Below are 23,602 nucleotides of genomic sequence, written 5' to 3'. Positions count from 1 at the left end.
GCGCCTGTAGACTTCGAGTCGACTCCCGACAATGTGCGAGTCGACTCCCCCTCAGCTGCCAACTTTGCGAGTCGACTCCCCCAAATGCGCGAGTCGACTCCCCCTTAGGAGCCGGCTCTGAAACTTACTCGAGTCGTCTCTAACCTTGGCACGCACTTAAAAATCATGCTATAACCGTGCCAAATGAGGGAAAATCACCTAGTTGGGATCTGATTTGATGATCATTGAATAGAAACTCTATTTTAACCTCATTTTAACCATCAAAATCAATTAATCTAGTGGAAACTCCCACTAGGATGGGTCAATCACTCCTAATCCCCTCCTAAGTACACTGAACCTCTCTTCACTTAGGGATTTTGTGAAAATATCTGCTAATTGATTATCAGTACAAACAAATTGGAGAGTCACATCACCATTCAATACATGATCTCTTATGAAGTGATGTCTTATCTCAATGTGTTTAGTTCTTGAGTGTTGAATTGGATTTTTAGTTAGGTTTATGGTACTTGTATTATCACAATTAATGGGGATTTTATCTTGTTTAATGCCATAATCTTCTAATTGTTGTTTAATCCACAAGATTTGAGCACAACAACTCCCGGCTGCAACATATTCAGCTTCTGCAGTGGATAATGCAACCGAGTTTTGTTTCTTGCTAAACCATGAGATTAGGTTTTCTCCTAGAAATTGACAAGACCCGCTGGTACTTTTTCTATCAAGCTTACATCCAGCGAAGTCTGAATCTGTGTACCCTATTAAGTTTAGGCTAGATTCTTTAGAGTACCACAGCCCTATGTTCTTAGTTCCTATTAAGTATTTAAAGATTCTCTTAACTGCAGCTAGGTGTGATTCTTTAGGATTAGCCTGATATCTAGCACACATGCACACACTAAACATAATATCAGGCCTACTTGCAGTAAGATACAGTAAAGAACCTATCATACCTCTATAAAGTTTTTGATCTACAGATTTACCTGATTCATCTTGGTCTAACTTACATGATGAGCTCATGGGGGTGCTGATTGACTTGTTTCCCTCCATATCGAACTTCTTGAGCATCTCCTTGATATATTTGGCTTGATTGATGAAGATGCCTCCTTCAGATTGTTTGATTTGAAGCCCGAGGAAGTAGTTCAGCTCTCCCATCATGCTCATCTCAAACTCACTCTGCATCAAATCAGCAAATTCCTCGCAGAGGCGATTGTTAGTAGCACCGAAAATGATATCATCAACATAAATCTGTACTAATAACATATCCTTATTTTTCTTTTTCAGAAATAATGTTGTATCTACATTTTTCCTAGAGAATTCATGTTCTAATAGAAATTTACTAAGTTTCTCATACCATGCTCTAGGTGCTTGTTTTAGACCATAAAGTGCTTTGTTCAGTTTATACACATGATTGGGGTATTGATGATTTTCAAAACCAGGAGGTTGTTCCACATATACCTCCTCATTAATAAACCCATTTAGAAAAGCACTTTTTACATCCATTTGATATAGCTTGAAGTCCTTAGAGTATGCATATGCTAATAATAGTCTAATAGCCTCAAGTCTAGCTACGGGAGCAAAGGTTTCATCAAAGTCTATACCTTCTTCTTGATTATAACCCTTTGCTACTAGTCTAGCCTTATTCCTTATAACAATTCCATTTTCATCTAGCTTATTTTTATATATCCATTTTGTACCTATAATTGGATATTCAGAAGGTCTCTCTACTAGATCCCACACTTTGTTTCTAGTAAATTGGTTTAGTTCTTCTTGCATTGCATTTATCCAATTTACATCATTTTCGGCTTCTTCTATATGTTTGGGCTCAAAGTGTGAAACAAAAGCTAGATGGTTATTCAAATTTCTAAGGGATGCTCTAGTCCTAACGGGTTGGGATGGATCATCTAGAATTAGTTCCTTAGGATGCCCATGAGCATACCTCCAAGCTTTAGTTAGCCCATGATCCACTATAGGCTCTTGGTTTGATGATTCTCCTTCAATCAACTTTTGATTATCATCTTGTAATCCCATCTCATCTATCTTTTCTTCAAGTATTTCAATATCATCATCAAAATTAACCTTCTTACTAGATGAGATGTCACTAGAGTCATCAAAAACAACATGTATAGATTCTTCTATAACTAGGGTTCTTTTATTAAAGATTCTATAGGCTTTACTAGTTGTAGAATAACCTAGGAATATTCCTTCATCAGATTTTGGATCAAATTTCTCTAGATTATCTTTCCCATTATTATGTACAAAACACCTACATCCGAAAACATGAAAATAGTTAACCTTTGGTTTTCTGTTTTTCCACAGTTCATATGGTGTTTTCTTTATGATGGGTCTTAATAGAACTCTATTTAATACATGGCAAGAAGTATTAATGGCTTCTCCCCAAAAGTACTTAGGGAGGTTACTTTCACATAACATCGTTCTAGCCATTTCCTCTAGGGTTCTATTTTTCCTTTCCACAACTCCATTTTGTTGTGGTGTCCTTGGTGCTGAGAAATTATGGGTTATCCCCTTTTTACTACAAAATTCATCAAATAATTGATTTTCGAATTCGGTACCATGGTCACTTCTAATAGCTATAACTGAGGACTCTCTAGCATTTGTTACTTCCTTATGGAACTTCTTAAACATAGAAAATGCTTGATCCTTATGCGCTAGAAACATGACCCATGTGTACCTAGAGTAATCATCTACTATAACTAGACCATATTTATTTCCACCTAGGCTTGTTGTTCTAGTTGGACCAAATAGGTCCATGTGTAGTAATTCTAGAGGCCTAGAAGTAGAGACACATTTTATGGATTTAAAAGAGTTTCTAGATTGTTTGCCAAATTGACATGCTTCACATATTTTGTTCTTTTCAAATTTTAATTTTGGCAAACCTATCACGGAGTCTCTTTTAACTAGTTTAGTTATTGTGTCCATGCTTGCATGACCTAACTTACGGTGCCATAACCAACTAGCATCATTTTCTTTAGTTTCATTAACAACTAAACATTGGTTATGTTTTGTAAGGTCTTCTAGATCTACCACATATACATTTCCACGTCTCATCCCTTTAAAAACTAAACTATTATCATTAGGATTTGTTATAATACATAGTGATGGTTTAAACATAACATCATATCCTTTATCACATAATTGACTAATGCTTAACAAATTATGCTTAAGACCATCAACATATCTAACATTATCTATAAAGGTAGAAGGGGTGATTTGAACTTTACCAATACCAATGATGTCACCTTGGTTGTTGTCTCCAAAAGTCACAGCACCTCCCTTCTTAGCTTCAAGGGTGAAAAATTGATCTTTATCACCCGTCATGTGCCTTGAACAGCCACTATCCAAATACCAGCAGTTTTTGTTGACCTTGGCTGCAAGACACTCCTACACAAGCAAATCATGTCATCTTAGGTACCCAAGTTTTCTTGGGTCCTTCATGGTTAGTCAAGTTGGTTCCTTTTGGAACCCATACCCTTTTATTTTTTCTTTTAGTTTTACTTTTCCTAAAATTACATGCATTTGCTTTATGTCCTACTATTCCACAACAAAAGCAAGTTATTTTCTTAATTTTAGTTTCCCCAGCTTTAACAAAGAAGTTACTAAGAAGTTTTTGCTTATTCCTTGGTTTATACCCTAAACCCGCTTTATTAAATACGGCTCGTTGATTATTAAGTATCATGTTTAACTTTTCAGAACTATATGTGAATTTTTCAACTAAGGGTTTGTATTTGTTTAGTTCTTTAGTTAATGTCTGATTTTCGGTTTTTAGATCATTTAGCTCTTTAGTTAGATCCTTGTTTAAGACTTGTTTATGGTTTTTGAGATCTGAAAATTCCTTTGTTAGTTTCTCAATATCTTTCGTTAAGGTGTTAGTCTTCTTAATTAGGAGTTGGTTGCTTGTCTTAAGTTCTAGATTTTCTTTGGTGAGATTATCTTTATCCTTAATTAATGAATCATGCTTATGAATATAACTTTGGTTAGTTACTTTTAGTTCTCTGTTTTTAACATTTATATTCTTATACTCAATCATTAATTCATTGAACGCATCATAAAGTTCATCAAGTGTAAAATCAAAATGCGTATCGGAAATTACCTCATTTTCGTTGGCCATGAAACAGAAATTGGCCTTCTCTTCTTGTTCTTCATCCGATGATGAAGATGATGCGTCGGAGTCCGATAGGGTGGTGACAAGTTCCTTCTTCTTCTTGTACTTACTCCCCTTCTTCAATAAGGGGCACTCTGCTCTTATGTGTCCCGGCTTCTTGCACTCGTAACACCCAATCCCCTCATTTTCCCTTTCCTTACCTTTGTCTCTGCGGTAGGAATTTGAGGGACCTCTCCTTTGATGATACGTCTTCTTGTGGTTGATAAACTTCTTGAACTTGCGCACAAGAAGTGCCTCACCACCATCTTCCTCATCTTCTTCCTCTTCACTGCTGCTGCTGCAAGACAGGTCCTTGTTAGAAGAAGTAGATTTTAAAGCTATTACCTTTTTCTTATGGGAGGACTCTTCCTCGTTGTGTTGTTTCATGGTAAGCTCATGCGTCATCAGGGATCCAAGGAGCTCTTCAAGTTGAAGCTTGTTCAAGTCTTTAGCTTCTTGGATCGCCGTCACCTTGGCTTCCCACAACCTTGGTAGACACCGAAGAATTTTCCTGACAAGTTCACTGTTAGTATAGTTCTTGCCAAGGCTTTTTAGGCCATTGACAATATCAGTAAACCTAGTGAACATGCTTGTGATTGTTTCATTTGAATCCATTTTAAATAGTTCATATTTATGAACCAAGATGTTTATTTTGGATTCCTTGACTTGATTCGTGCCCTCATGGGTCACTTCAAGTCTGTCCCAAATTTCTTTTGCAGAATTACAAGTTGAAACTCTATTGAATTCATTACGGTCTAAGGCACAATAAAACACATTCATTGCTTTAGAGTTTAGTTGTGCCTTCCTCATGTCATGTTCATCCCAATCCGTTTCTAGTTTGGGTACCTTAACACCCTCTACATATGTGGATGGGATGTATGGGCCATTCACTACAATGGTCCACATCTCATAGTCTTGGGCTTGGATAAATATTCTCATCCTAGCCTTCCAGTATGAGTAGTCGGATCCATTGAAGAAAGGAGGCCTTTGGGTGGACTGACCCTCAATGTGAGAAGATCCAAATGGGGTTGTCATTTTGATCTTTTAACTCTTGAGTGGAAGAGTTTTTGGCTCTGATACCACTTGTTGCCCAGATAGACAACCCAAGAGGGGGGGGTGAATTGGGTTTTTAAATTAACTTAGCTAATTAAAACTTTGTGGATGATTAACGAAATACTATAGCCAGTTATTTAATTAAAGCTAAGTGCTGTGAGTAATGTGTGGGGAAGAAGATGAGAGACAATGCACTACAAACACAAAGTTTTATAGTGGTTCGGAGCTAACCCTTGCTCCTACGTCCACTCCCCAAGTCTCACTTGGGAATTTCACTATAACCCCCTTGGATTACAGCCGGTTGTTTTGCAAGCTCACAACCGAACTTATTGTTTTACGAGCTCACAATGAACTCGGTCGGTTTTCCCAGGCTCACCGACTAGAACCAACCCCGATTGTTTTCCCGGGCTCACAATCAAACCCTTACACTCGTTGGTTTTAAACCGGCTCACCAACCAACCTTAATCTCCTTGATTCAATCCCCCGATTGAATCAAGTAAATACACGAGATAGAAGAAAACAGAAAATAGCTTCTCAAAAAGCAGATTTAAAACAATATAATCGTAAAGGAGTTAGAAGCCCTCAAACGCTTTTAAGATGGTGAAGAGGTGTGGCTTCTGGAACTCCGGTCTCCTCTTGAAAGAGTGATCGACTTGAAAGCAGGAGGAGGAAGCTTTGAATGCTGGGAAGATATTGGTGGAGCAGTAAATGCAGATCTTCCCTTTTTCTCGTTGAAGAGCACTTAGAGAGCTTCACGACTTGAATGCTAGGAGTGGAATATGTGTTGTCTCTCTTGCTACAGTCTTCTGTGGCTATTTAAGTCAACCCCCACGGAAACTAGCCGTTACTCTGCTTTTTCTGGCCGTTCTGCACACTCTGCGCAGCCTGACAATGTGACCGTTGGTGGGTTGGAGTCGACTCGCGCGATCAGGAGTCGACTCGGCTGTAGCAGGAGTCGACTCGAGCTTTTCCGGAGTCGACTCAGCAACTGTTCCCAGTTTGAATTAAAGTTGCCGTCTTGACTGGGAGTCGACTCGTCTTGACCCGGAGTCGACTCGCCAACTTCTGGCGCTGACCTGGCAATTTTGGAGTCGGCTCATCCTCTGTAGTCCGTGGATCCAAATTTGAATTTTGTCCACTCGAGTCGACTCGACTGTCCTGGGAGTCGACTCGAATCTCAGAGCTCGAACTCCCGATTCTCTGTCTTTTGGCTCATCCAGTCTTGGAGTCGACTCGAACTTCCTTGGAGTCGACTCGGCTCTCAGTTTCCGAAAGTTGGTCTTCTGCCTTTTGACGTGAAGCTTGTCTTGGAGTCGACTCGAGCTGTCTGGGAGTCGACTCGAATCTCAGAGGCAGTAACATGGTCTTCTGTCTATCGATGGTCGCACAGTCTCGGAGTCGACTCGCGTACTGCGGGAGTCGACTCGAATCTCAGAGTCCATAAAACGCTCTCTGACTTTTTCTTTGTGTACCGCTGGGAGTCGACTCGCGTTCCACTGGAGTCGACTCGAATCTCAGAGTCCATAAAACGCTCTCTGACTTTTTCTGTGTGTACCGCTGGGAGTCGACTCGCATTCCACTGGAGTCGACTCGAATCTCAGACCTGAAAAACTGCTCTTCTGTCCTTCTGTCTGTTTTCAGTCGGAGTCGACTCGTACTGATCAGGAGTCGACTCGAGCTCGTGCCAGTGACCTTGATACGCTTGGAGTCGACTCGTGAAACTCGGGAGTCGACTCGTATCTCAGACATTGGTTCATGCAGACTTCTTAACTTATCCAAAATGCTATGAACCAAGTCTAGAGACACTTGGACAGGATTTTCACTGAAACACTCAATTGAATTCATTAGTAATCACAAGATATACTCAAATGCTTTGAGCTCATCAAAATCAAACGGGGTTTTAATCGATCACTCCACAAAGGGTGAACCAATTAGGATCCAATCTAGGTAAGTCCTAATCCAATTAGAACTTAAATCAATTTTGACTCAATTGAACTCTTCAATCCTAATCCAAATAGGAGTCTTATTGATTCATTAGATTAATAATTAATTGTGACTTAAGAAACCCTAATCCAAATTAGGACATATTTAATTTTAGTCCTAATCTAATTAGGACTCTATTTGAATCCGAAGTCCTAATCCGATTAGGACTCTAGGAATCCTACTCCAAGTAGGAATCCAATTTTGATTCAAAACTCCTAATCTCATTAGGATTGCAGGAATCCTATTCCAAGTAGGAATCCCACTCCTACTCCAACTAGGATTCCCAGTCCTAATCCAATTAGGACTCTAGGAATCCTACTCGAAGTAGGACTCATGTTTCAAGTCCAATTAATTAATTCCCTTTCCTTCTTCAACTTCTTATCAATCGAATTGATTACTCGTGATTCATAATCACTTTTCAACCATCGGATCGGTCAATACTTCTAGTGTGTGTGACCCCATAGGTTCTATTCTGACTGGTAGTGAGATATATTGTGATCTCTATCACTATATCATTGAAAAGTCCTTTCAATGGGTTGGAACGATTCCAACTCAACTCATTAGGGTTTATCGATCATCGAGATAATCCCTGTGAGTCCCACCATCCACCAGTGACACCTAGCAGCATGTAGTGGCTACCCAGCAGAATGGAATAATGAACCTCTAGGTGCAGTTAACGTGTGATACAGTCCTACTATCGTGGATCCCTACAGGACGGAGGTCATGGACAACTCGTCAAATCCCATCGTCTGTCATATGTCAAGATTTATTCGACTTGAGTTTGATAGTGGAAAACTCTTTTTCCACTTTAAATTACTGCCCTGGCCAAGGTCTTAGAACTCAGTCTAACAAATCACATAGGATCACTCCTCTTCTATCAAGGTCGATAGATTCCTTATAGGTGCATACCCTACTCCTACAGTGAACTTACTGCAGCCAATCTACACTGCATGGACCCATATGGCTAGAGACCATGTATGTGTGCAGTCAAACTACAATAACCTCACTGTGAGTAGCCGAAGCACCGCAGGTCAAAGGACCAGTCACACTACTGCAACATCAAGCAAGTCACTAACGAGTGGATAGACATCCAAGTGACTTCTTGTCTTGGTCACGCTCAGTACCCTTGTTCTCTAACAAGCACCTGCACTATCACTTCAGTGTCCCTACACTGTGGACTCAAGTCTCGTCCATCCAGAAGGAAAGTGATCTGTGCACTGATCGGATCGATCACCGTCCTCATGATGATCCATTGATCAGGAGCATTTAGAAATTAATCACCAATGATACATGGCTCAAATTCTCAACTCTTGAAAATATGTATCATCATCTTATTAATTCCTTGGACAATTCATAGACACATAAATAATATGAATGAAAAGATGCCTTTTATTTATTCAATAATAAACAGTCAAGTACAAAATTATGTCCCTAGAATCAACAATGTGTCAGCCAAATTGGCTTCTAGGGCATACATCTAACAATCTCCCACTTGCACTAAAGCCAATTGGTCATATATCTTAGGCCCATCTTCTCAAGGTGGGCTTCAGTCTTTTGCTGACTCAGCTGCTTAGTGAACGGGTCCGCCACGTTATCCGCGGAGTCTACTCTCTGCACCTCTACATATTTCTTCTCAACATAGTCGCGTATGAGATGGAAGCGCCGCTCTATGTGCTTGGACTTCTGATGAGACCATGGCTCCATTGCTAGTGCTATGGTGCCAATATTATCGCAGTAAAGTGTTATGGCATCTAATGACATTACACCTAACTCTGCAATTAACTTTTAACCAGAAGGTTTCCACTGCACCCTTAGATACGGCTTAACATTCAGCTTCTAAGGTAGAATTTATAATGATCGGTTGTTTGGAACTCTTCCAATTTACTGAACCATCATTGCACATATTCTGATGTAGACTTTCTATCATCAATATGTGTGCATCCTTCTACCTTCAACACTGATCTTCTCCCAAAGACCAAGAATAAATTTTTAGTTCTTCTCAAGCACTTAAGAATATTCTTCACAGCTGTCCAGTGTTCTTCACCTGGATTCGACTGATATCTGCTTGTGACACTCACAGCAAGAGCTATATCAGGTCGTGTACATAGCATGGCATACATGAGGCTTCCTATTGCCTATGCATAGGGAATCTTGCTCATGCGTTGAATCTCTTCAGATGTGTTGGGGCACATCTTCTTGGAGAGATGAATTCCATGCCTAAGGGGTAAGAGACCCCTCTTGGAGTTTTCCATGCTGAACCTCTTAGCACCTCCTCTATGTACATCTTCTGTGAAAGGCCAAGCATCCTTTTAGATCTATCTCTATAGACCTTTATTTCTAAAATATAGGATGCTTCCCCAAGGTCTTTCATGGAGAATTCTTTTGACAACCAGACCTTGACCGAGGTTAGCATGGGAATATCATTCCCAATCAGGAGAATGTCATCTACGTACAGTACGAAAAAAACGACAGCACTCCCACTAACCTTTTTGTAAACACACGGTTCCTCTTCGTTTTTGATGAAATTAAACGTTTTGACTGCGTCATCGAAACGAGTGTTCCAACTCCGAGATGCTTGCTTTAGTCCATAGATGGACCTTTGCAGCTTGCAGACCTTGTGATCACCATCACTGGAAGTGAAACCCAGAGGCTGTTCCATATAGATATCTTCATCAAGATATCCATTCAGGAAAGCAGTTTTCACATCCATCTGCCAGATTTCATAATCATGAAATGCTGCAATGGCAAGCAGTGTTCGGATGGATTTCAGCATGGCTACAGGTGAAAAGGTCTCCTGATAGTCAATGCCTTCGCGTTGACTATACCCTTTTGCCACCAGCCTTGCCTTAAAGGTCTCTACCTTTCCATCCGAACCTATTTTTCTTTTGTAGATCCATTTACATCCAATAGGTACAATACCTTCTAGTGGATCTACTAAGGTCCAGACTTGGTTGGAATGCATGGAGTCTAACTCTGACTTCATGGCTTCCAGCCATTTTTTGGAATCGATATCAGATATCGCCTCGTTGTAGGTTTTGGGATCCTGTATGTGATCCCTATCTCCCACTAGGAACATTTCCTCGGTATCCTCTTCTAGTATACCTAAGTATCTATCGGGAGGATGGGAGACCGTACTAGATCTACGAGGTGGTCGAGGGATATCGTGTACTGGCTCTTTATGAATGGGTTCTATAGGATCCATGACTCGTTGCTTTTCAGAGACTTTCTCTTCAAGCTCAATTTTCCTCCCACTGCCTCTATCAAGGATAAACTGGTTTTCCAAGAAGATGGCATGACGGCTCACAAACACATTGTGATCTTCTGAGATGTAAAAATTGTATCCTAATGACTCTTTAGGATATCTTATAAAACGAGCCCTTATGGTCCTAGCCTCTAGTTTGTCCGCCTGTAGTCTCTTGACGTGGGCCGGACATCCCCAAATCTTGAGATGACCCAGACTTGGTTTCTTACTATGCCATATCTCATATGGTGTGGTAGGAACGGATTTAGAGGGAACTCTATTCAACAAATAAATCGCTGTGAGTAAGGCATCTCCCCAAAGGAACATAGGTAAATCAGTGAAGCTCATCATGGACCTGACCATATCCAATAGGGTCCGATTCCTCCTCTCTGACACCCCGTTGAGTTGAGGTGTACCCGGAGGTGTCCATTGTGAGACTATGCCATTTTCTTTGAGATAGTCCCGAAATTCCCCACTAAGGTATTCTCCTCCTCGATCTCATCGAAGAGCCTTAAGAGGTTTTCCAGTTTGTTTTTCTACTTCATTCTTGAACTCTTTGAACTTTTCAAAAGATTCAGACTTGTGTCTCATAAGATACACATACCCATATCGTGAATAATCATCGGTAAAGGTAATGAAGTAAGAATAACGTCTCCTGGCTAGCACATCGAATGGGCCACATACATCTGTATGTACTAGGATAAGTATTTCAGTGGTCCTCTTCCCATGTCCTACAAAGGGCAGTCTAGCCATTTTTCCTCGAAGACAGGACTCGCAAACTGGATATGACTCGGAAGTCAATGAGCCGAGAAGCCCATCTTTATCCATTTTGTTCATCCTATCCTCTCCAATATGGCCAAGTCTGAGGTGCCACAAATATTTTTGGTTTATCTCATCTCTGGATCTTTTGGATCCTTTGGCACTCACTTCTTGCTCGGTAATATTCACAGATACATCCATATGTAAATGATAGAGACTGTCGATCATGAAACCATGTGCAACTATTTTATTTCTGAAATAAATAGAACAGCAGTCTTTGTCAAATGTAAAAACATGACCTTCCTGTGCTAGACATGAAACAGAAATCAAATTTCTGCTAGCAGCAGGTACATAATAGCAGTCTCTAAGTAATAAACTAAATCCAGACGGTAGTCGCAGATAGTAGGTGCCCACAGCCACAGCAGCAACTTTTGCCCCGTTACCAACCCGAAGGGTTACCGCACCTTCCGCCAGCCTTCTACTTTCCTTTAGACCCTGCATGGTAGTGCACAAATGAGCACTAGAACCAGAATCTATAACCCAACTAGAAGTAGAAGAAACCGTTAGATTAGTTTCAATTATGAGCAAGTCTATACCTTCTGAAGGCGTGTCACCTTTCTTGTTCTTCAGGCTCTCGAGGTATGAAGGACAGTTTCTCTTCCAGTGGCCTTCGACATTGCAGTGGAAACATTTTTCTTTGTCGTTAGCCTTTTTCTTTTGAACTTCCCTCTTTGGCTTTTTGTCTTTCTTCTGCTTCTTAACAGGCTTCTTTTTCTTCCAAGTAGACTTTCTCTTAGAACCAGAAGTCAACTCAGCAGCAAGGACATTGCCCCTTGAACCTTTCAAGGCTCCCTCAGCAGTTACCAACATGTTTATCAGTTCAGTCTTAGTGCATTCAATCTTATTCATGTGGTAGTTTACTATAAACTGACCAAATGAATCAGGAAGTGACTGTAGGATCAAATCCACTTGTAATTCCTTGTGCATGTCCATACCGAGCTTCTCAAGCTCCTCTAGATCCTTGATCATAGTCAGACCGTGATCATGGACAGACTGCCCCTCGCGCATCTTTGCTTTGAAAAGCCTCTTGGACACTTCAAAACGAGCTGTGCGACTCTGCTCACCATACAACTCTTACAGGTGTGCCAGTATGTCCCTAGCAGTCTTCATATTTTCATGCTGGCATTGGAGTTCATTTGACATGGATGCCATCATATAGCATTTTACTCTAATGTCATCATCCAACCATTTTTTATGCATCTCACGCTGAACATCAGTAGGACGTGTTGGTAGTGTGGGGATATCTGAATCGAGTATGTAGCCTATTTTCTCACAGTCCAAAACAATTTTGAGATTTCTAAGCCAGTTCTTGTAATTGGTTCCGGTCAGTCGGTTGGTCTCAAGAATACGGGTCAAAGGGTTTGAAGCTGACATTGTATCTGCAGAGAGTAAAGATTCTAGTTAGACTTTTGTACTTGATCCTAATCTGTTCTAAGGTCTTTTAGAACAAATGTAACTCCTACTATTTTCTCGAATCCCTCACACTCCCCTAGTAGGAAAACGGAAATCCCACACGACTAGGATTTCTAGTGGGTACTGCGGTCCCACCAATTTACATGCCACCTCACCTAACAGTTATTGGTGACACATAGATTGATGAATGTACAACTCTTGTACAATGCTTCTTAAGCATGTTGCAGTGCTACTTGGTCTCTAAGCCATGAAGACCTCACCTAACAGTTATTGGTCCCATTTCTTAGTTAAGTCAGACCCACCGTATAACCGTAGGAATAAAGTCGTCATTGGGTCCTCACCTAACAGTTATTAGTGCCCAACCCCACCTTTACCCTACAACATCTCATGTCTATAGAGAGGTCCAGCCCCCCGATGCAACTTGACCACTGTGTCCAGCCGAGACAAATCAACATCAGAAAGGCCTTAGCAGCTCTACTACAGTGGAAGACCTATTGACTTAATATTGGTTAATCAGGTCTTAGTGTTTGCAACTTGAGCCCTTCATAAGAGGTAATCGAACAATTGGCCAGGTAAGCAGGTGGGAGGCTCCCCTTACTCAGAGAGTAAGGTCCTAATTAAGTAACCACCTTTTATGCTTTCCTAGACACCAATTAGATCAATTAATCTAATATGACTTGCTCATGTCGGTTCACTCTCGACTTGATTGAGGAGGTTTTGATTTAGGTCTCAATTGGGTTTGCTACATCATATGTAAATGATGAGAGCACAAAAGTGCAATCATCAGACCATTTTAATTAGTATTTTAGCTAATTATTAATAATAAAATTAACTAATTAATGTTTTATTTATGCAAGTAAGCCTAATCAGCTCGTTCCCCACACTTCAAACGATGCGGGCCCAATCCTGCCATGATCTGATCGAGCACAATTGCTCCCAAACATCCGAGCCCGCGTGCGATCCTCCAGTGACCCTCGCATTCCCTCCTTTTCGGATTAGCACGTACACTCTTCCGGAATAAAGATTCCCACTCTCACTTCATCCCAAAGAAAAAGAACTTTTTAACCTCCAATCCCATAAACAATAGCTGAAATTACTATTTATTCCCGAAATTACTATTCATTCCTGAAATCACTGTTCATATGAACAGTGTTCCGTGAAAACACTGTTCATATGAACAGTATTTGAGATGAAACTGTTCATATGAACAGTGTTACGTAAAAACACTGTTCATATGAACAGTGCTACGGAAATTTGTTTTGATGATTCACCATTCTTCTTCCTTCCAGCGGCTCTCTCGCCCGTTTCAGCCACGCTCCAGCAAGCCTTCCGCGTATCAGACGTGTCACCAGCCTGCGTCCCCACCTTCCGCATGCGTCTCCTTCCTTACGCGATCAAAATCCTAGCTCTTCCGTGATCTTCTTCTTCAGCGTGCCAGTCCATGCCGCGTCCCAACCGGATCAACCAGCAGCTCTTTCCCAAGGATCTCGCGATTAGATCCCCAGTGTATCACGCGGTGAACCTTCCATCCGTGCCTTCCGCATGCGTCCCAATCCTCCACACCATCAGCAGCAGCAACGCCCGCGTATCAGATGCATCTCATAGCCGGCACGTCCCAGCAACCGCGTTCTTCACGCGGTGAAAATGCCCAAATTTTCTTCCATTTCAGCGCGTCCCCACCTTCCGCATCCAATCCCAGTCGCTCTTGATCCACCTCCCGGAGCCCCGTGATGCAAGCCGTGATCCCAGCAGCGCCCGAAGAAGGAAGTCCGCACCTCCCTTCTGCGATCCGAATCCCAGCCGTCCCCACCTTCCGCATCAGGCGTCCGGCGATCTCGCGTCCGTGGCCAAAGAGGGAAGTCGTCCGGAGCAATCCGCCCGCCATCTCCTCCTCCTTCCCAGCATCTCGGATGACCGGTGATTCCTCCCCAAATTCCAAGTGACCCCGCGGCTATGAAAGGAGAAGGGGAAGGCCAAGGGGAGGGTGTGCTCGGTTGGGGTGGGAACCAAAGAAGGAGTCGGCTGTTTTTCAAGAACAGGGGTGCTCTGTTCTTGGGAAGAAGAAGAACATAAAAAGTTATTTTATGTTGGAAGTCCACCGTGGGAATGGGAGAGAAAGAGAAGTGATTTTTTTTCTTTGTTTTCTTTTCTTTATTTTATTTGCAAAATAGGGGAGTATTAGGCCTCTAATCTCCACTTTTATTTGTAATCAGTCTTCTTTTTATGAAATCTAGAAAAATTTCTTTCATGCAATCCCTGTTCTAGGTTCGAGTTAATTTCTGTTTTCTTTTTATGAAATCTTTTAATTTTTCTTATATGCAATTCATGTTTCAGGTTAAGTTTAATTCCTGCAGTTTGTTTTATGTTATGCAGTCTATGTTCCAGGCTTCAATCTCCCTAAGCACTGTTTTCATCCATTTTAATTTATGCAAAAAACTCTTCTTTGATTAATTAAATAAATGCTTTTCAAATTTAAGTAACTGTCTTGCTGTTAATTTCAATTAGAAAACATTCTCTGGTAGTCCAGGGAATCATTCAACATCCTCAAGATAATGTTTTCCTTTTATCATTCAAAAATCGATTTCAAATCCGAGTGAACGTTCTAATTTTTAAGCAACTCCAATCGCCTCCCTGTGGATCGACCTCTTACAACCACTATTCTTCGAGTAGAACAGGTAAGAGTAAATTAAATTTAACTTTTGTTCGTCGGTTCTAACAACGATCTGTCTAGCATATTTTTAGGTGGACAGGAAAGGACGAACAGAATTTTGGCGCCGTTGCCGGGGAGGCAAATCGAGAAGCAAGAACGATCACGAAGATCAAATTGGATTTTGGATGCCCGGAGTGAACGCACTCCGGTAGTAAGTTTTTATTTTTATTATTTTGATTATTTTCAAATAATAATTTCGTAGTTATTAAATTCTAAAATTTGAAATTCAAAAAAAAATTCAAAAAAAAATAAAATATAAAAAATATTTCAAAATTCAAAAATTCAAAAATTTAAATTCAAAATTTGAATTCTGAAATTCGAAATTTGAAATTTAAATTTAAATTTAAAAAAAATTTATATAAAAAAAATTTTTCAAAAAAAAAAATCTATATTATTTTTGCTAGTAATTGATAAGGCGCAATTTCCCGAGGTTATCATACCTCTATTGGGACTCCTCACGGAGTAACCTCCAGAGCTTATTCAACGGGCATTCGGAGATTGACTGACGCATAAGAATTGTGTTTAGTTTACATTCAAGTTATTGCTATATAAAAAAATAATAATAAAAAAAATTATAAAGAAAAATTTTTATTGATTGCTCATTTAATCAATACAACCTAATGACATTGCATAAACTTTAAAAAAAAATATTGATTATTTGCTGCATTTAGTATTAAGCATTTGCATAAAGTAATTAAGGGCAAAACCTATTAAAAAGATAAGGTCGGAAAGTCATTACCTGTCCTTAGCCCAAAAATCACCACCTTGCATACTTATCCTAAGCCAAATTAAATTAAAATCAAATTAGACGTTGGCCTTAGGGTTTCGAGCTCAATTAGGCTCTTGGAAAGAAGCGGCTGAAAGCCACTCCAGTGAGAATTTAGTAATTGGTGATGTCTAGGAAAGTTTTACAACAGTGAGAACTGTTACGGGTATTGTGGTATCGGTGTATCCCTTCTGGCACCACCACACACCCCGGGACTTTTCTGGTCACTAGTTACTGGATCGCTTAACTGGTAAGCTCAAGCTTAATCTGAAAGGGAGATTAGGAGCTGTCTAATCTAGAGAGAATTTCAGGAACTTTTTAACCTGATAAATCTCTGTGCAACTAGATTTAAAAAGCTACTAAACCTCACTTAATTCTAAGACTAATAGGGTCAAATTGTTGTGTGGTGTTGATTGTGGTCATCTGTGTCTAGCCCTTCTCTTCTCTTAGGATTTCGTTCATTTTAGGAGTCGAGTCTAATTAAGTTGTGATAATGTATGCATGGTAGAAGGTCATTAAGGGATAAGTTAACTCCATTTGATCCTGAGATTGATAGAACTTTTCATCACAACCTGCGAACTGTAAACCAACCGTCGATCTCTACAATGGGTGAACATATTAGAACCCTAAATGAATTGTTTGCACCCGCATCCGCTAGTCCCCCTACCTGCATAGTATTACCGATTAACAATGCAGCCCAATTCGAGATTCGGGCTGCAACAATAAATATGTTACCCAAGTTTCATGGGTTCGAGAGTGAACAACCCTACATTCATCTAAACAAATTTTTGACAATCTGTCAAACGTTTAAAAATCAAAACTTAGATGAAGAGGGTATTAAATTAAGGTTGTTTCCAATGACTTTAGAGGATCGTGCTGCTGCATGGCTGTATTCCCTAGCTTCAAATTCCATCACATCATGGGAACAACTATCTAGGAAGTTCATGGCTAAGTTCTATCCTATGGTAAAGACTGAAAAAATTAAGGATGCCATCAGAACTTTTAGAGGAAAATCTGAGGAGGAATTTTCCCAAACTTGGGAAAGATTTCATGACTTGTTGGTCAAATGCCCACACCATGGGCTTGATAAGGCTGATCTGGTCCACTTCTTTTATAAAGGACTACCTCCAGCACATAGAAACATGATTGAGTCCATGCACAAGGGTAGGTTCATGAACCAAACCCCGGATCAAGCCTATGAATTTCTTGTTGACTTAGCCGAGAACGCCCAAAATTGGAGTAGCTATGGTGAGGAAGTAAATAGAGATGAGTTCGGGTCTAGAAAACCAGGTAATTATGAAATGAAAGCAGACCCAGAACTCAAAAATGTCATGTCCAATCTGGTGACTGGAATGAACAACTTAAGCAAAAAGTTTGATGCTTTCACTGTTTCCACTAGCTCGAGTTCATATAAAGAGTTAAATCCCATCATGAAAGTGGATCACGAGTCACATAGTTTATATATCTTGTGTAATAGTTCTGAGCATCTAGTGGAGTGCTGTCCTAGTTTACCCAACATTAAGGCTGAGCAAGCAAACGCTCTAAATTCATATAGTGCCTTCAAAAAGCCCACTTCCAATTCATTCAGTCCAGTCTACCACCCTGATAATAGGTTCCATCCAAATTTCTCATACAAGCAAAATGAACCTATTCAGCATCAAAGTGGTCCACCAGGTTTTCAGAACAACTTCCCCAGGATAGGTCCACCACAAATGAACCAACCTTTGGTTCCATCTGTACCGCCTTATAATGCCCCTATCCCACAGCAACCTTCACAATTAGAAACCATGATGGCTAATATGATGAAACAACAACAAGATTTTATCAAGCAACAACAACAGACCAATACAGCCCAAGCCCAGACTAACCAATTCCATGCGCAAGCAATTGCAAAACTTGAGGTTAGTCTGAGCCAAATAGCTAACTCTTTAGGGGATAGGAAGAAAGGTGAACTACCTAGTCAACCAGTGCCTAACCCTAGTAGACAACAAAATCAAGGTCAGATAGGTCAGTATCAAATCAATTCTAATGGAAATCCGACCTATGAAGTTCAGGCAATTACCACTTTAAGGTCTGGCAAGCAAGTGGACAATAAAGTCCAACTTCCTGAAAATGAAAAAGAAAATAAATCTGAATCCGATAAGAACCCTATTCAGAAGAGGGGTCAAGAACAGGACAAACCGGAAAAAAGGGAAGAACCTATAGAAACATACAAACCCAAGGTTCCCTTTCCTAGTAGACTTCAGCACTCCAAGAAACAATCTAACTTTGATGAAATCATGGAAGTCTTTAAAATTGTTCAAATAAATATACCTTTTCTCGATGCCATAAGACAAATTCACTCCTATACAAAATTCTTGAAAGACCTCACCACGGTCAAAAGAAAAACAAGTATTCCTAGGCAAGCTGTTATGGCTGCACAAGCCTCATCTCTCATTCAACAACAGATTGCCCCGAAATTCAAAGACCCTGGTTGCCCAACTATTGAAATAAAAATAGGAGAGACGATCATCCAAAGAGCTCTATTAGATTTAGGAGCCAGTGTAAACCTACTTCCCTACTATGTGTACCAAAAATTAGGTTTGGGGGAATTAAAGCCTACAAATATTACCCTTTCCTTAGCAGATAGGACAGTGAAGTACCCCAAGGGGATTGTAGAGGATGTAATAGTGAAAGTAAATGAGTTTTACTATCCTGTGGACTTCGTTATCCTTGAGACTGAACCTGCAATACATCCAGACAGTCACACACCTATAATTTTAGGTAGACCTTTCTTAGCCACAGCAAATGCTGTGATCAACTGTCGAAATGGGATGCTGAAGTTATCTTTTGGAAACATGAAAGTCGAGCTTAATGTCTTCAACATAAGTAAACAACCACCAGACGACAAAGAAATCAATGAAGTTGACATGATTGAAAGTTTGGTTCAAGAGACTTTCTTACAAACTTATAATAAGGACCCTTTAGAAGCTTACCTTGCCCATTTCGAGGAAGGGGTCAAGCATGCGCCTCTTAGTTCTGTTCCCCTTATGAGCATAGATCGTCATCAGCCGACTGTTCTTCATCGGACTCTTCCAAAACCATTCTTAGATAATGGTTGAAAAAAAAAGGAGATTTACATTTTGTCTGGCTGAAGACATAAAACTTAGCGCTCTTTAGGAGGTAACCCAACATGTAAGTTTCTTTTATTAAAAAAAAAAAAACATCAATAAATTACTAACATGCAGGTTTGGGGGATTTTGCCCCAACTTTCAATTAACCTACCCATATCAGGTAACTTCTCCTCTGTCCTCTTACTGCTTTAAATTTTCTTTAACATTGAGGACAATGTTAGATTTAGGTTTGGGGGTATTTTTACGCATTTGAAATTTTATAAAAAAAAAATTAATTTTTAGTTAAATTTTTTTTAAAAAAAATAAATAAATACAACACACAAGGTATATAAAATCTAAGAGCCCAATGACTAGTTGGAAGTAGTGCAAAGTGAGTTCTTTTTATTAAGTTCCTTTTAGTGAGTTGTAAGCTAATTAGTGCTTTGAATTTCACAACACATCTGGCCTGCATTTTCTAAGGTATAGGTTCGATATTGTGTTGAGAATATGGTAGTAACCTCAAATCCTGATGAACCATCTTTTTCTGATCCAAAAAAAAAAAAATGGTGGATTTAGTCAGGTACATCGAAAAGGGCTACCTATTGTCAAAGGTCAGCGGACTTGTGATGAGGAACCCGAGCATAGGTCCGTAGGGGAGTCTTGATGCCCGACACCTCATGCCAACTGGTGTGAGAATTGTCGACTAATTGCTCGCTACATGAAGGAATTATCACAGGAGTAAAAGTGCATAATATATACATTATCATTTCTCTTTAATACAAAAAAAAAAACACAAAAAAAAATGATGAAAAAAAAAGTATATTGACCTTAAGAAAGACAATAGTGTGAAAGCCGTCGTTGTAAAAATTCGAGTAAACTGGAATATTACAGATAAAGCCCATGAGGTATTAAAGTAAACATCCACAGCTCTCGAAATCCTGCAGATAAGATGATTTTGAATCAGCAAATAGGTCTTGTCCGACCAATTCTTGGAAACTACTAATATTAGCGATATTTTGGAGATCCAAAACCTTAGCTTGTGTATGGTCCAAACTTCACTGAGCACTCAAGTATAAATAAGTCTTACAACTTCCTAACGGAAAACTTAATAACTTCAACTTAAATTGCATACTAACCTATAAATTGGGCTACTTAGTAATTAAAACCTTGTGTGCTTTTGAAATTCTTATCAGTTATGTACTTGAAATAAGACTTTCATTTCATAAACCAAATTTTATTTTGGGATTAAAGTTTGTGGGTAACTTCACTGCAAACCCTCACGAGACAACACTCGTCCACTAGGGTAACCTAGGGGTTTAATGGCTTGTTGCACGTGCTAAGTGCAATCGTAATGCTCTACGAAAGTGAGTATTTATCCTAGTTCATGTATATTCATATATATATAATAAATAAAACTTTTACACTCTCATTTTATCATTGACGCACTAAATTGCTTGAGACTAGCAATAAGCTGGTTGGGGGGTGTGATGAGAGCACAAAAGTGCAATCATCAGACCATTTTAATTAGTATTTTAGCTAATTATTAATAATAAAATTAACTAATTAATGTTTTATTTATGCAAGTAAGCCTAATCAGCTCGTTCCCCACACTTCAAACGATGCGGGCCCAATCCTGCCATGATCTGATCGAGCACAATTGCTCCCAAACATCCGAGCCCGCGTGCGATCCTCCAGTGATCCTCGCATTCCCTCCTTTCCGGATTAGCACGTGCACTCTTCCGGAATAAAGATTCCCACTCCCACTTCATCACAAAGAAAAAGAACTTTTTAACCTCCAATCCCATAAACAATAGCTGAAATTACTATTTATTCCCGAAATTACTATTCATTCCTGAAATCACTGTTCATATGAACAGTGTTCCGTGAAAACACTGTTCATATGAACAGTATTTGAGATGAAACTGTTCATATGAACAGTGTTACGTAAAAACACTGTTCATATGAACAGTGCTACGGAAATTTGTTTTGATGATTCACCATTCTTCTTCCTTCCAGCGGCTCTCTCGCCCGTTTCAGCCACGCTCCAGCAAGCCTTCCGCGTATCAGACGTGTCACCAGCCCGCGTCCCCACCTTCCGCATGCGTCTCCTTCCTTACGCGATCAAAATCCCAGCTCTTCCGTGATCTTCTTCTTCAGCGTGCCAGTCCATGCCGCGTCCCAACCGGATCAACCAGCAGCTCTTTCCCAAGGATCTCGCGATTAGATCCCCAGTGTATCACGCGGTGAACCTTCCATCCGTGCCTTCCGCATGCGTCCCAATCCTCCACACCATCAGCAGCAGCAACGCCCGCATATCAGATGCATCTCATAGCCGGCACGTCCCAGCAACCGCGTTCTTCACGCGGTGAAAATGCCCAAATTTTCTTCCATTTCAGCGCGTCCCCACCTTCCGCATCCAATCCCAGTCGCTCTTGATCCACTTCCTAGAGCCCCGTGATGCAAGCCGTGATCCCAGCAGCGCCCGAAGAAGGAAGTCCGCACCTCCCTTCTGCGATCCGAATCCCAGCTGTCCCCACCTTCCGCATCAGGCGTCCGGCAATCTCGCGTCCGTGGCCAAAGAGGGAAGTCGTCCGGAGCAATCCGCCCGCCATCTCCTCCTCCTTCCCAGCATCTCGGATGACCGGTGATTCCTCCCCAAATTCCAAGTGACCCCGCGGCTATAAAAGGAGAAGGGGAAGGCCAAGGGGAGGGTGTGCTCGGTTGGGGTGGGAACCAAAGAAGGAGTCGGCTGTTTTTCAAGAACAGGGGTGCTCTGTTCTTGGGAAGAAGAAGAACATAAAAAGTTATTTTATGTTGGAAGTCCACCGTGGGAATGGGAGAGAAAGAGAAGTGATTTTTTTTCTTTGTTTTCTTTTCTTTATTTTATTTGCAAAATAGGGGAGTATTAGGCCTCTAATCTCCACTTTTATTTGTAATCAGTCTTCTTTTTATGAAATCTAGAAAAATTTCTTTCATGCAATCCCTGTTCTAGGTTCGAGTTAATTTCTGTTTTCTTTTTATGAAATCTTTTAATTTTTCTTATATGCAATTCATGTTTCAGGTTAAGTTTAATTCCTGCAGTTTGTTTTATGTTATGCAGTCTATGTTCCAGGCTTCAATCTCCCTAAGCACTGTTTTCATCCATTTTAATTTATGCAAAAAACTCTTCTTTGATTAATTAAATAAATGCTTTTCAAATTTAAGTAACTGTCTTTCTGTTAATTTCAATTAGAAAACATTCTCTGGTAGTCCAGGGAATCATTCAACATCCTCAAGATAATGTTTTCCTTTTATCATTCAAAAGTCGATTTCAAATCCGAGTGAACGTTCTAATTTTTAAGCAACTCCAATCGCCTCCCTGTGGATCGACCTCTTACAACCACTATTCTTCGAGTAGAACAGGTAAGAGTAAATTAAATTTAACTTTTGTTCGTCGGTTCTAACAACGATTTGTCTAGCATATTTTTAGGTGGACAGGAAAGGACGAACAGTAAACCTATCTACCCGACTCGCATTCACATCACATGCAAACGGCACATCACAGGCAGCTATAATCGCAGCATCAAATAAAGTTAAACTTTAAATAGGTGATGATCATGGATTCTAATTAGGTCGTATTACAAGCACATGCACATCAATCGATCAAGTGGTCTTCAACTCTTGAATTGGTTCCAAGTCTCCTTGATTCGATCCTTGACCAACTCTTGATCCAATCGCCATCAACCGCTTAGACCCCTGTTCATCTCATGCATCGTCTTCGACTTGATCGTTGACGTACATCACATCACAGAAATACAACCAGATGTAAAATAAAAATAAAAATAAATTACATCTCCTTTTAGGAGGCACGCAGGCCTCTCAAAACATCAAATAAGATGCATGCAAGCATCTGAAAAATTACATGACATCACAGATCACATCGCAAGTCATTACATTTGATACCAAAAGGGTTTGAATCCTATGATCATCACCGTATGCAACAATTATAATTTTCAGATCTGAAAACTAACTGATTATATCATGACATAGGTCGCTGATCATGCTAATCATGATTCTAAACTTTGTAATCCCATTAACAATGTAATTAGAATCATCTTTTTATCACATAAAAATCAGCATGCAAAAATCAGCACCCCTGAAAAATCTGCATGCAGAATTTTTCAGCATGCATGATCATTCAATTTTCAGATCTAATAAGCCTTTAGATATTTAATTCTTACCTTAATCTACGAAGCCTAGGCTCTGATACCACTGTTGGGAACCCGCCCATGCCGCTGATATTTCAAAAAAATTCAGATGGCAGTGGAATCGGCATAAGCGGGATCGACGTTCATCGCATGAACGTTGTTTCATGAACCGTTCATAGTTAGAT

Source organism: Phoenix dactylifera, chromosome 3 (genome assembly GCF_051530095.1).
Source record: "Phoenix dactylifera cultivar Ajwa chromosome 3, Ajwa_hap1_PhDact_Kaust_v1.1, whole genome shotgun sequence".
NCBI lineage: Eukaryota > Viridiplantae > Streptophyta > Magnoliopsida > Arecales > Arecaceae > Phoenix > Phoenix dactylifera.
Note: the sequence above shows the minus strand (reverse complement) of the source record.